Below are 10,621 nucleotides of genomic sequence, written 5' to 3' on the forward strand. Positions count from 1 at the left end.
GCAGCACCAGAGTAAGCGTCATGTATATTGACCCCGCCAGCAGCGGGAGCTCCCGAGTGCTCTTGAAAGTGGTCCGAGTGACATTAAGCTACGAGGACAAGGTCATGGACACTTACGCCGTCCTTGACGACGGGTCAGAAAAGACTCTCCTCCTCGCATCCGCTGCAGCCCAGCTGGGTCTGCGGGGGAGCGAAGAAACGATGACAATTCGTACTATAAGAAGAGACCTGAAGACAATAAAGGGTGAGAACGTCTCCTTCACTATCGCAGCAAGCGGGCAGCCAGAGAGGCGGTATAGGATCACTAACGCTTTCACCAGCCAAGACATAGGCCTGTCGCGGTACACCTACCCCATCTCCAAGCTGATGGAAAAATACGTGCACCTGCGTCAACTACCTATACCGCTCATCGACGGCGCCACCCCGACCCTGCTCATAGGATCCGACCACGCACACCTCATCGTCCCAACGGACCGGGTCCACATTGGGCCCAGAGGCTGTCCAGCAGCAGTCGAGACCCACCTAGGATGGACACTACAAGGCCCCCTCTCCAGGTCTCCCAACCGACCAGCAGCCACTCGCTGCCTCCACTCCAGAGTGACAGAAGAAGACACCACCCTCTTACAGCACGTCAAGAGGCTATGGACACTAGAGACAATGCCCTTTAAGAACGAAAAGAAACACATTCGTTCCAAGGAAGACATTTATGCCATAGCCCTCCTCGAGCAGAGGACAAAGAGAGTCGAGGTCAATGGAGTGATGAGATACGCAACTCCCCTCTTGAGGCGAGAGGGTATGCCCACCTTCCACGCCTCAAAAGAAGTGACGGAGCGATATCTACTGAACACCGAGCGGCGCCTAGCCAGAGACCCCGCTCAAGCCACTGTGTACCGTGCCGAGATTGACAAGCTAATCACAGCGGGACACATAAAGAAAATTGACATTCAAGAGGCCGATCAGACGACCGAATCATGGTACGTGCCCCACCACAAGGTCCACCACAACGGCAAGGATCGTATTGTGTTTAACTGCAGCTACCAGATCGGATTACAAAATCTGAATAAAGAACTCTTGCCCGGCCCAACACTCGGCCCCTCTCTACTAGGCGTGTTGCTACGTTTCCGCCAGAACAAGGTGGCCATCAGCGGCGACATCAAAGGGATGTTCCTGCAGGTGCGACTAGTGGAAGAGGACAAGCCCCTGCTGCGGTTCTTATGGAGAGAGAGGATCGGGGATGAGCAACCATCCATCTATCAATGGGAAGTCCTCCCTTTCGGAACCACATGCAGCCCATGCTGTGCTACGTTCGCACTGCAAAAACATGTCGCAGAGGACCCAGCAGCTGACGAGGAGGTCCGACAAAGTGTAGAGAAGAGTTTCTACGTGGACAACTGTGTGCAAAGCGTCTCGACGCCAGAAGAGGCCGAGGCCCTCCTACTCAAGCTCCGCGCCTCCCTGATCAAAGGCGGCTTTGATCTCCGGCAGTGGGCCAGCAGCGACCCTCAAGTACTGCGCAGCCTCTCCCCAGAGAACAAGGCAGCAAGCAGCGAGACCTGGATGGCGACCATCCCAGGTGAAGCCCAAGAAATGACATTAGGACTAGTCTGGCGCTTCAAAACAGACTCGCTCCATTATAGACACACACCCCTGACCAAGGAGCAGGGAAGGTCGATTTCACTACCGACCACCAGACGGAGTGTATACAGAACACTCGCCAGACAATATGACCCGTTGGGATGTATTCTACCTTACACCACCAGGGCAAAAATTATTGTGCGAGAGCTGTGGGACAAGGACCAGGGCTGGGACGACCCCATACCCGACCACCTTGCTTCCACATGGAGAGAGTGGGAAACAGAACTCAACTCGCTCCCAGGTGTCAACATACGCCGCAGCTACTTCCCACCCACAGTGCGGCTGGAGACGTGTCAGATGGACCTGCACGTCTTCAGCGACGCCTCCGAAGTAGCCTACGGTTCGGTGGCCTACTTGCGGGCCCGAGAGGAGGGAGGAGAAATACATACCGCCTTCATCCTGGCTTGTTCAAGGATAGCCCCCCGCAAGCAACAATCGATCCCGCGTCTAGAGCTCTGCGCAGCCCTAGTAGGAGCGCAACTCGCCACGTTAATCCAACGTGAACTCACCATCCCGGTGCAAAGAACAATCCTGTGGTCAGACTCCATGACCGTACTCACATGGATCCAGTCCGATTCGTGTAGATACAAGGTCTTCGTGGGAGTCAGAATCACAGAGATCCAAGAGCTAACAGAATCAGCATGCTGGGGGTACGTGGACACAAAACAGAACCCAGCAGACGTCATCACACGGGGAATGTCCCTGGATGACCTCACACGTCACAATATCTACAGTGACGGTCCCGAGTTCCTCAAGCTCCCGGAAGAAGAGTGGCCTAACCCCACCCCACGGGAGGCTAGTCAAGAGGAGGCAGAGATGAAGAAATCTATGTTATGTGGGTTGACGCACACACCAGTCCCCACAGATCCCAACATAGACGACTGCCCCACCCTTGATAGTGCGCAGTTAAAGACATTCCTGTGGCACCACCCTGAGGTTCCCTCCACTACTGACATTAATGCAGCTAATTACGAAGAAGCAGAACTCCTTCTGCTACAGCGAGCCCAAAGAGACTCGTTCCCCGATGAGCTAGACTGTCTGCAGGGATCAAAGCCAGTCCCGTCAGACAGCAGACTGCTCCACTTGGCCCCTGAGCGCGACGCCCATGATCTCATCAGAGTGGGTGGTCGTCTGAGAAGGGCCCCGGACTTAACGGATGACGTCAAGTTCCCTATAGTTCTCAACAGCCGACACAAGGTCACAGAGCTCATCATAAAGAAATACGACGAGGACGTGCACCACGCTGGGGCAGAGAGAGTCTTCGCTGAGATCAGACGTCGCTATTGGATACTGCAAGGAAGAGAAGCAGTACGACGCTTCCAGCGGACCTGTCTAGACTGTCGCAAGTGGCAAGCACAGCCCAGTATACCCAGGATGGCTGACCTACCCCCCTGTCGCCTCCGACTCGGCGACAAGCCCTTTCACTCCACCGGTATGGACTGCTTCGGCCCGCTGTATGTGAAGAAAGGAAGAGGGACGGAGAAGAGGTGGGGTATTGTATTCAAATGCATGACCACCTGAGCGATACACATAGAACTCCTTCCAACCATGAGTACGGACTCATTCCTTGTGGCCTTCCGGAGATTCACAGCGCGGAAAGGAAAACCGTCTATATTATTGTCTGATCACGGGACAAACTTCAAAGGCGGAGAAAGAGAGCTGAGAGAGAGCTTCCAAGCTATGGGCCCAGAACTTAAGACCCACCTCGCTCCCTCTCAGATTGATTTCCAGTTTAACCCCCCGAACGCCCCTCACTTCGGGGGAACCTGGGAACGAGAAATACATTCAATAAAGACAGCCCTGTACGCCGTGCTTGGGGCCCAGACCGTGGCGGAAGAAGTCCTCACGACAGTCCTCACAGAGATCGAGGGAGTATTGAACTCAAAGCCCCTCGGTTACGTCTCAAGTGATGTAGCAGATGTCGACCCAGTCACCCCCAATACTCTCTTGATGGGGCGGCTGGACCCTGCGCTCCCACAGACAGTGTACAGACCTGAGGAAGCGAACGGCCGAAGAATGTGGAGGTACAGTCAAGTATTGGCTGACAAGTTTTGGAACAGTTTCCTCCTCCACTATCTACCGTCTCTACAGACCCGCCAGAAATGGGTAAAAGATGACGACAGAGTCGTCATGATTATAGACCAGTCACTACCCCGAGCTATGTGGCCGGCCGGCCGCGTAAGCAAAGTGATCACTGGCGCCGACGGAAAGGTCAGAGCGGCAGAAGTGCTCGTCCAGGGACGGACATACACCTGACCCGTGGCGAGGCTGATAGAGTTGCCAAGGCTACCTGACTCCCTTGCTGACGACCATGACCCACTGACTTTGTGAATTGCCCTACTCCTCACAACGGACATTGAGTAGTGGACAAGACGGTTAATCTGTCTCTGCTTATCTAATTAGGTGCGGACTAATTAGGAGGCGGCTGTTACAAAGGGTCAGATTAAACCGAATATATATATTTATTACTTGAGATATATTGTATAATATTTGTATATCGTCTGATATCCCTTGTATATTCTTTGTACATATACATGGAATATCCCTTTACCTAGGTACAGGCCAGACCATAATATTCGTTCTCCTATTGGACAGCGACCCCTAGGCGCCAACGGCCATACCCCCAATGGCAAGTTCAAAGCTACCGCTGGGACATGTCTCAACATGTCCAGGTTTGCGCAGTAATACGAGACAGAACTGAGGTTGGCACTAGATTATTCACCTTACGTATAAATACGTCGCAGGTGGATACAGAAGCACTTAGACTAAAACGTTGAAGCCTTCACCACGATACGTGCCGTGAAGTGGGCCCTTTTTGCCCCTAAATAGAGCCTTGAGAACCGCGTGCGAATTGATAGCTAAAGTGTCAGAGTTTAACGCTGTATCGTCAAGTTCGACTTATTCTATTGTAAAGTAATAGTCTATTATTTATAGTGTATCGTGCGGCTACCGTTCTACAGTGACCAGCATTACCACCGGTTCGTCGTACTCTAGCTAGTGCACTTATCCAGGCTGGGCGGCCTAAACTCGTGCCGCCATCCGAGGAGTCCTAGACGAGAACCGTTGGATATGCACACCGGAGAACCTACACCGACGAATGCAGAGCCTTTTCCGGCTGGATTATATTGCTTTGGTACTGTGGCTGCTGGAGCAGAGAACCGTCTACCCCACTGCTGTGTGGGATCTACCCTGTGAGGAGCACCGTCGAGCCCGCCTCTAGGACCCACAGAGGCTGGCTAGCTTTCATCCATGCTGTTTTGCATACCGGAGTATAGCTATTGCTTTGTCTACGGACCAAAGGATTATTGCACTGTCTCCTGTATCTGGAGTCTCTTTATTCCTCGTTGATCCAGACTTTGCTCCCGACCATTCCTCTCCCCTGCTGGCTTACAACCGGAGGGAACCCCTTAGTATCTCCAGCTGACTATGAGTGTGCCTTATGTAATTCTTATGCTACAGGTGGTGTCAATTATACCCATCTTAATATGCTCATGGACTTACGCTCTTGACCTACTTAAGTGTTCTTCGCCATATAAGCGCAATTCATAATTCTCAATATTGTAACCTATTGTTGCTGCTCTGATAATAAATACTTCTAAATATAACTTTCTTTGTTAAGCCGTATTCTTGTGTGGGTGTTCACCAGATATACCGTGTACTGTATGGCCAGTAATTAAAGTACATAACTAAGTAGTGGTTTAATGATACCATACTCTCAATACAGTCAGGGAATTGTACCCCTCAGTTACACTAATCTAAATATCAACCATGCCAGAAACTACTCAATTAAGCAAAGAAAGAAGTTTGGTCAACAGTAGAAAAAAATACAAGGCAAGCAATTGCATTCCACAATTTTTTTTAATTATTATAGGCCTATAATATGTCCAGGTAGAGGTCCAGTCTTCCACTCCTGTTGTTTGTAGATTAGGGCCTTTCTGTCACGACTGCTGCTCACCTCAGACTGGACACACGCACGTCATTATAGTGGTAATTTATCCTAGAAAACAAAACAGGGAGATAGAGAGTTATGGAGTTGCTCATGCACTCTACAACAACACACATCTTGTATCTCTTCTCATCTCGAACATTTCCATTCCACAGCATGCAAGCATCCTGCTTCAAGAGGTGTATGATTGTGTATGTGACAATAAAACTCGATTTGATTTCAATATTTTAGAGGGTTTAGAGTTCACCCACCAGTTTCTGCTGTGGGAAACTTGGTATTTTACTATACATATTTTGCTTGCTTAATCATAACATCTAACTTTTATAGATCGACATCTTACCATGGTTGGCTTGCAGCATTTGGACACAGACAGACTAGTTTAACTAGTATACAGCTCAGACAACAACTTAAAGGTCAGGCCAGCTTGACTTAGATATGACATGTCCAAGTAAATCACATCATGTTCTTTTTCTTGTTGTCTTCATATCAATCTTGTGACAGATACGACAAAACCCATAATCTCACCTTTGTTTACCTTTCTTGTCATTATCTGTTATTAATTTGTCATCTTAATTTGTCAAATTTTTAACTGTGCATAATCTTTCTATTGCCATAGAAACAGATAATAAACTATTCTATTTTTGATACAATTTGACTCATCTGAATTTCTACAGTTTCACTGTTTGGCTCATTTAAAATATTCCACAACAGGTTCAATGTGTTTTACTGTAATATGTACATGACTACAATGAATTTGTGATTGACAATATATGGGGTAAAGTCTGGTATGAGACAGGTTGGTATGAATAATGTAAAGTTGTAATTTATATAATATGTCAATGACTAGCATACACACCCTCGCTGTAACACTGACAATACCATATCATCATTTCAGATTGTACCATATAAAAATGGAACCGGCCCTCATTTATCAATAATTCTTAGAAAGTGTTCTATTTTAGTAGTTAAGCACAGAATTTAGAATGTGTGTACGCACAGAAATATTGGGATTTATCAACCGTGCGTACACGGTTCCTACGCTCCTCTGTGTTGATAAATACCATTAGGTTCTACGCTCCACGCTCGTGCACGATTTTAAGTATTTGCATATAGCACCGCCCGTAATTAACCATATACGGTAATGGAACACCCCCATGAAATGTGGAAAAGTGGACTAAGCCGAGCGAAGCGTGTTATGTGAGAAATACGTGAGAGGCTGACAGACATGTACATGATGCTGATGGTGATGTCGGATATGATATCTATTAATCATTGCTGCCTGGGCAGCGCAAACACTAATAAAGACCATGCTGGAATATGACTGTCTTTTCCCGTTTTGTTCTATTAATACCCAGGGATTAAAGTTCTCCTCAATTTAATTCCAAATCGCGACGGATTTTCCGTCAATGTTCTACCTGCATATGATTTGTAGAGGCATACAATCTATTTTGATGTCGGTATTAGGTAGCCTATATAAACAATAATACGAGAGCATATACAGGAACAATGAATCTCACTGCCATGTATGATGTAGCCTATACGCCATGTGTAGCCTGCCTATATGTGATCAATACAAACTTGAACTTGAATTCCATCATGTCTGTGTGCGGGTCTGCGGGAGCTCACAAGGCTGTTGTCACAATGTAAATAAGAACGTGCACTGAAAAGTTACAGTATGTAGTTGGTTGATTATTTGTATGGCAGTCAGTAAACCCTTGCAAAAAGTATCCGTTTTATTTAATGAATTGAAAACATGCAGCATGCCTTTCCCCTCGGCAGCAACGACATATCAGGCAAATGCGCATCAATCACTGAGTGGAATCCCTTTCTATTCACATAACTGCATTTGTGATGGAGCTTTGACAGCTACATGGGTGGTACAGTAACAGTCTATTGCTCGATCCATCTCCAATATCACGATGGACCGTGCCATGTAGCCTATGTATAGCCTGCCTATGTGATCAATAAAAATGCGAACTTGAATCCCATCATCATATTTATATGTTGTGTCTGTCCACTATGTTTGTTACTTTGTTATTTCCCCCCCTATTTATGTAAAGCGACCTTGGGTCTCTTGAAAGGCGCTATATAAAATGTAGCTATTATTATTATTATTATTATTATTATTATTATTATTATTATTATTATTATTATTATTATTATTATTATTATTATTATTATTATTATTATTATTATTATTATTATTATTATTATCATCACGTCTGTGCGGGAGCTTACAAATAGACTGTTAGTCTCAGTGAAGTTTCAACGGAGGTAATCTATTCTAACCAATAAATTGAAGTAGAAAGCATTTCGTTGTGTGACTAATCTTATTTGGAAACATGACACACAAAATAATAGTATTTCGCTTTTTATTTGAAAGTTTTGAAACAATATTTAACCGCGTTTGGAGGTGGGTGTTCTGCGTCTGCCCCCCGTGCCAAACAAGCAGGCCAACCTCTTGTTTGCGCGTGAGCTCTTTATAATTACACTACTGTCGCTATTTTACAATGAACTATAATGAATTACGGGTCATACTTCATTTCAAACCTTTATTTATACTCGTGAAAGCACTGAGGTTTCCCTCATTTACAGTGATGACGAGTTGAACACGCCAGTGTTGAAACTAATGCACGGAAGCTTATTTCCGCATTGCAGACATCCAGGCTTCATATTCAACCAGTACGCATGCCCTGAGCTGTGCGTAAAAATATACGCACAAAGTCAAGCACACGTTCAAATTGATAAGTCCCACACTTTGCTTAGAAACGATCGTACGCACGGGTTACGCACATATCTGTGCGTACGCAACGTTGATAAATGAGGGCCGAGTATTAGGGGAGGTGTTTGACAAGCTGAAGGTAGATGGCCTGACGGAGATGATAGTGTCTGATAGTAATGATAGTGTCCCCCACAAGCTTACGGTGGGAGGGAGTGGGATACAGGAGGAGGCTGTGGGAGTCCGGGTTCTTTGCAACAAGTGCTGGCCTGAAATTCATGGTGGAGCAGGAACAACGACCCCCATCTTACCAGACAACAGCATGGCTCCTGGAATGAATGAATGAATGAAAACTTTATTTAACAGATTGCAGAATGGGTACAATACAGTCCGGCTCAATACACACAATTGTTAAGGGGATGCAGACCAGAGAAAGACGTTTGTCTTGTTTACATCAGGGTCCCCCATTTTCAATTCATATTGACATTTATGACATACACAACATACATGACATTTATGGCATAGGGACATACAGGTATTTAGTACTGATACATTTGTGACATAAACAGTATTCAAATATACAGTACTGTTACCCATAGATCCTGACAGAGTATATACATATGATGGGGAGGGGATTGTACATTAGGAGGGGGTGGGTGGGAGAGAAATAAACATACAGTGGGGAGGAGACTGTACATTTCTACTAATAATATACAACCTACATATCTACTAATAATATACAACCTACATATCTACTAATAATATACAAACTACATTACTACTAATAATAATCAACCTCACAACTCCAAATGACTGGGACACGTCTCATTAGTCAAGACCACGAGAGGAGAGCCAGACAGGTCTGTATCCACTGTGTTATTGTCTATATATTATATTATGTAACCTTACTGTACCTTATATGAAGACCAGTCTATCTAGTGTCATTTGTTATTGTCTATATATTATAACCTTACTGTACCTTATATGAAGACCAGTCTATCTCGTGTTGCTCACTTTAACAATAAATCTAATAAACAGAGATAAACTAAGAACACCAATAACTGCAAATAATTTGGTAAATATAACATTAGGCCAACATACGTCAGGTAACGTTATCTAACTGCATTTAGAATCTAACAAGCTATTAGCTTACGATAAACATTAACTAAAGCTTGACATAAAATACCAATATTGACTAAATCCATGAGTGGTCTGCTAATGCATTCAAATGTACAAAGTAAGTAAAGTAAAGTAAACTTACCAGCAAGAGTGCCTCGTAAACAATGAAAAGTAATCGCGTTCAAAGCTGGAAACTTGTCCTGCTCACAGAGCTTGGAACTACGACCGCCACATGAGGCGCTCCACTTCCGCATTCCACGATAACAATGAAAGCCTATGAGAGTGTCCGAACTCTATCTTCAACGGCTCTGACAGTATGATGTCATAATAGAACATTCTAGAACATTTCACAGTATGATGTCATAATAGAACATTTGTGATGTCACAGTATGATGGCATAATAGAACATTCTAGAACATTTGTGATGTCACAGTATGATGTCATAATCAAACATTCTAGAACATTTGTGATGTCACAGTATGATGTCATTTGTGCAGTATGATGTCATTATAGAACATTCTAGAACATTTGTGTACAGTATATATTCAACAATTCTCTCAGCAGATCTCAGATCTCAGAAGACAAGTGAAGATCTCACATGTTGTTTCCGGCTATTTGTCTGTAAGCTTGAATATATTGTGTAGATACAATTTAAAATCCCCACATGGAGAAGGAAATGAATGAGCTGCGTCTGGAGGGAAGGTTCTGTGATGTGGTTATTAAAGTCAACAGCACTGAGTTGAATGCCCACAAGGCCCTCCTGTGTGACTGCAGTGTCTATTTCGGGTAAGTTTAGCTTGGTTCAGGTTAGCTTGATTCAGGTTAGCTTGGTTCAGGTTAGCTTGGTTAGTAAACAGATAATATACTGTACTTCTACTGTAAACATATACTATACTGTACTTCTACTGTAAACAGATACTATACTGTACTTTTACTGTAAACATATACTATACTGTACTTCTACTGTAAACAGATAATATACTGTACTTCTACTGTAAAAAGATACTATACTTCTACTGTGCTAAGACCCTATACTTCTACAGTGAAAATATATATTAGTACACAGGACAGAATGTTGCTTACTGTTTACTCATCAGATATCTCTATACTCTGCATCCCACAGAGCCCTCTTCACTCGCTGGAGCGACTCAGAGAAAGCAGTCTACACTATCCCTGGAGTGTCCCCGGGTATGATGCAGCTAA

Source organism: Notolepis coatsorum, assembly GCF_963971535.1.
Source record: "Notolepis coatsorum genome assembly, chromosome: 15".
In the NCBI taxonomy this organism is placed as follows: Eukaryota; Metazoa; Chordata; class Actinopteri; order Aulopiformes; family Paralepididae; genus Notolepis; species Notolepis coatsorum.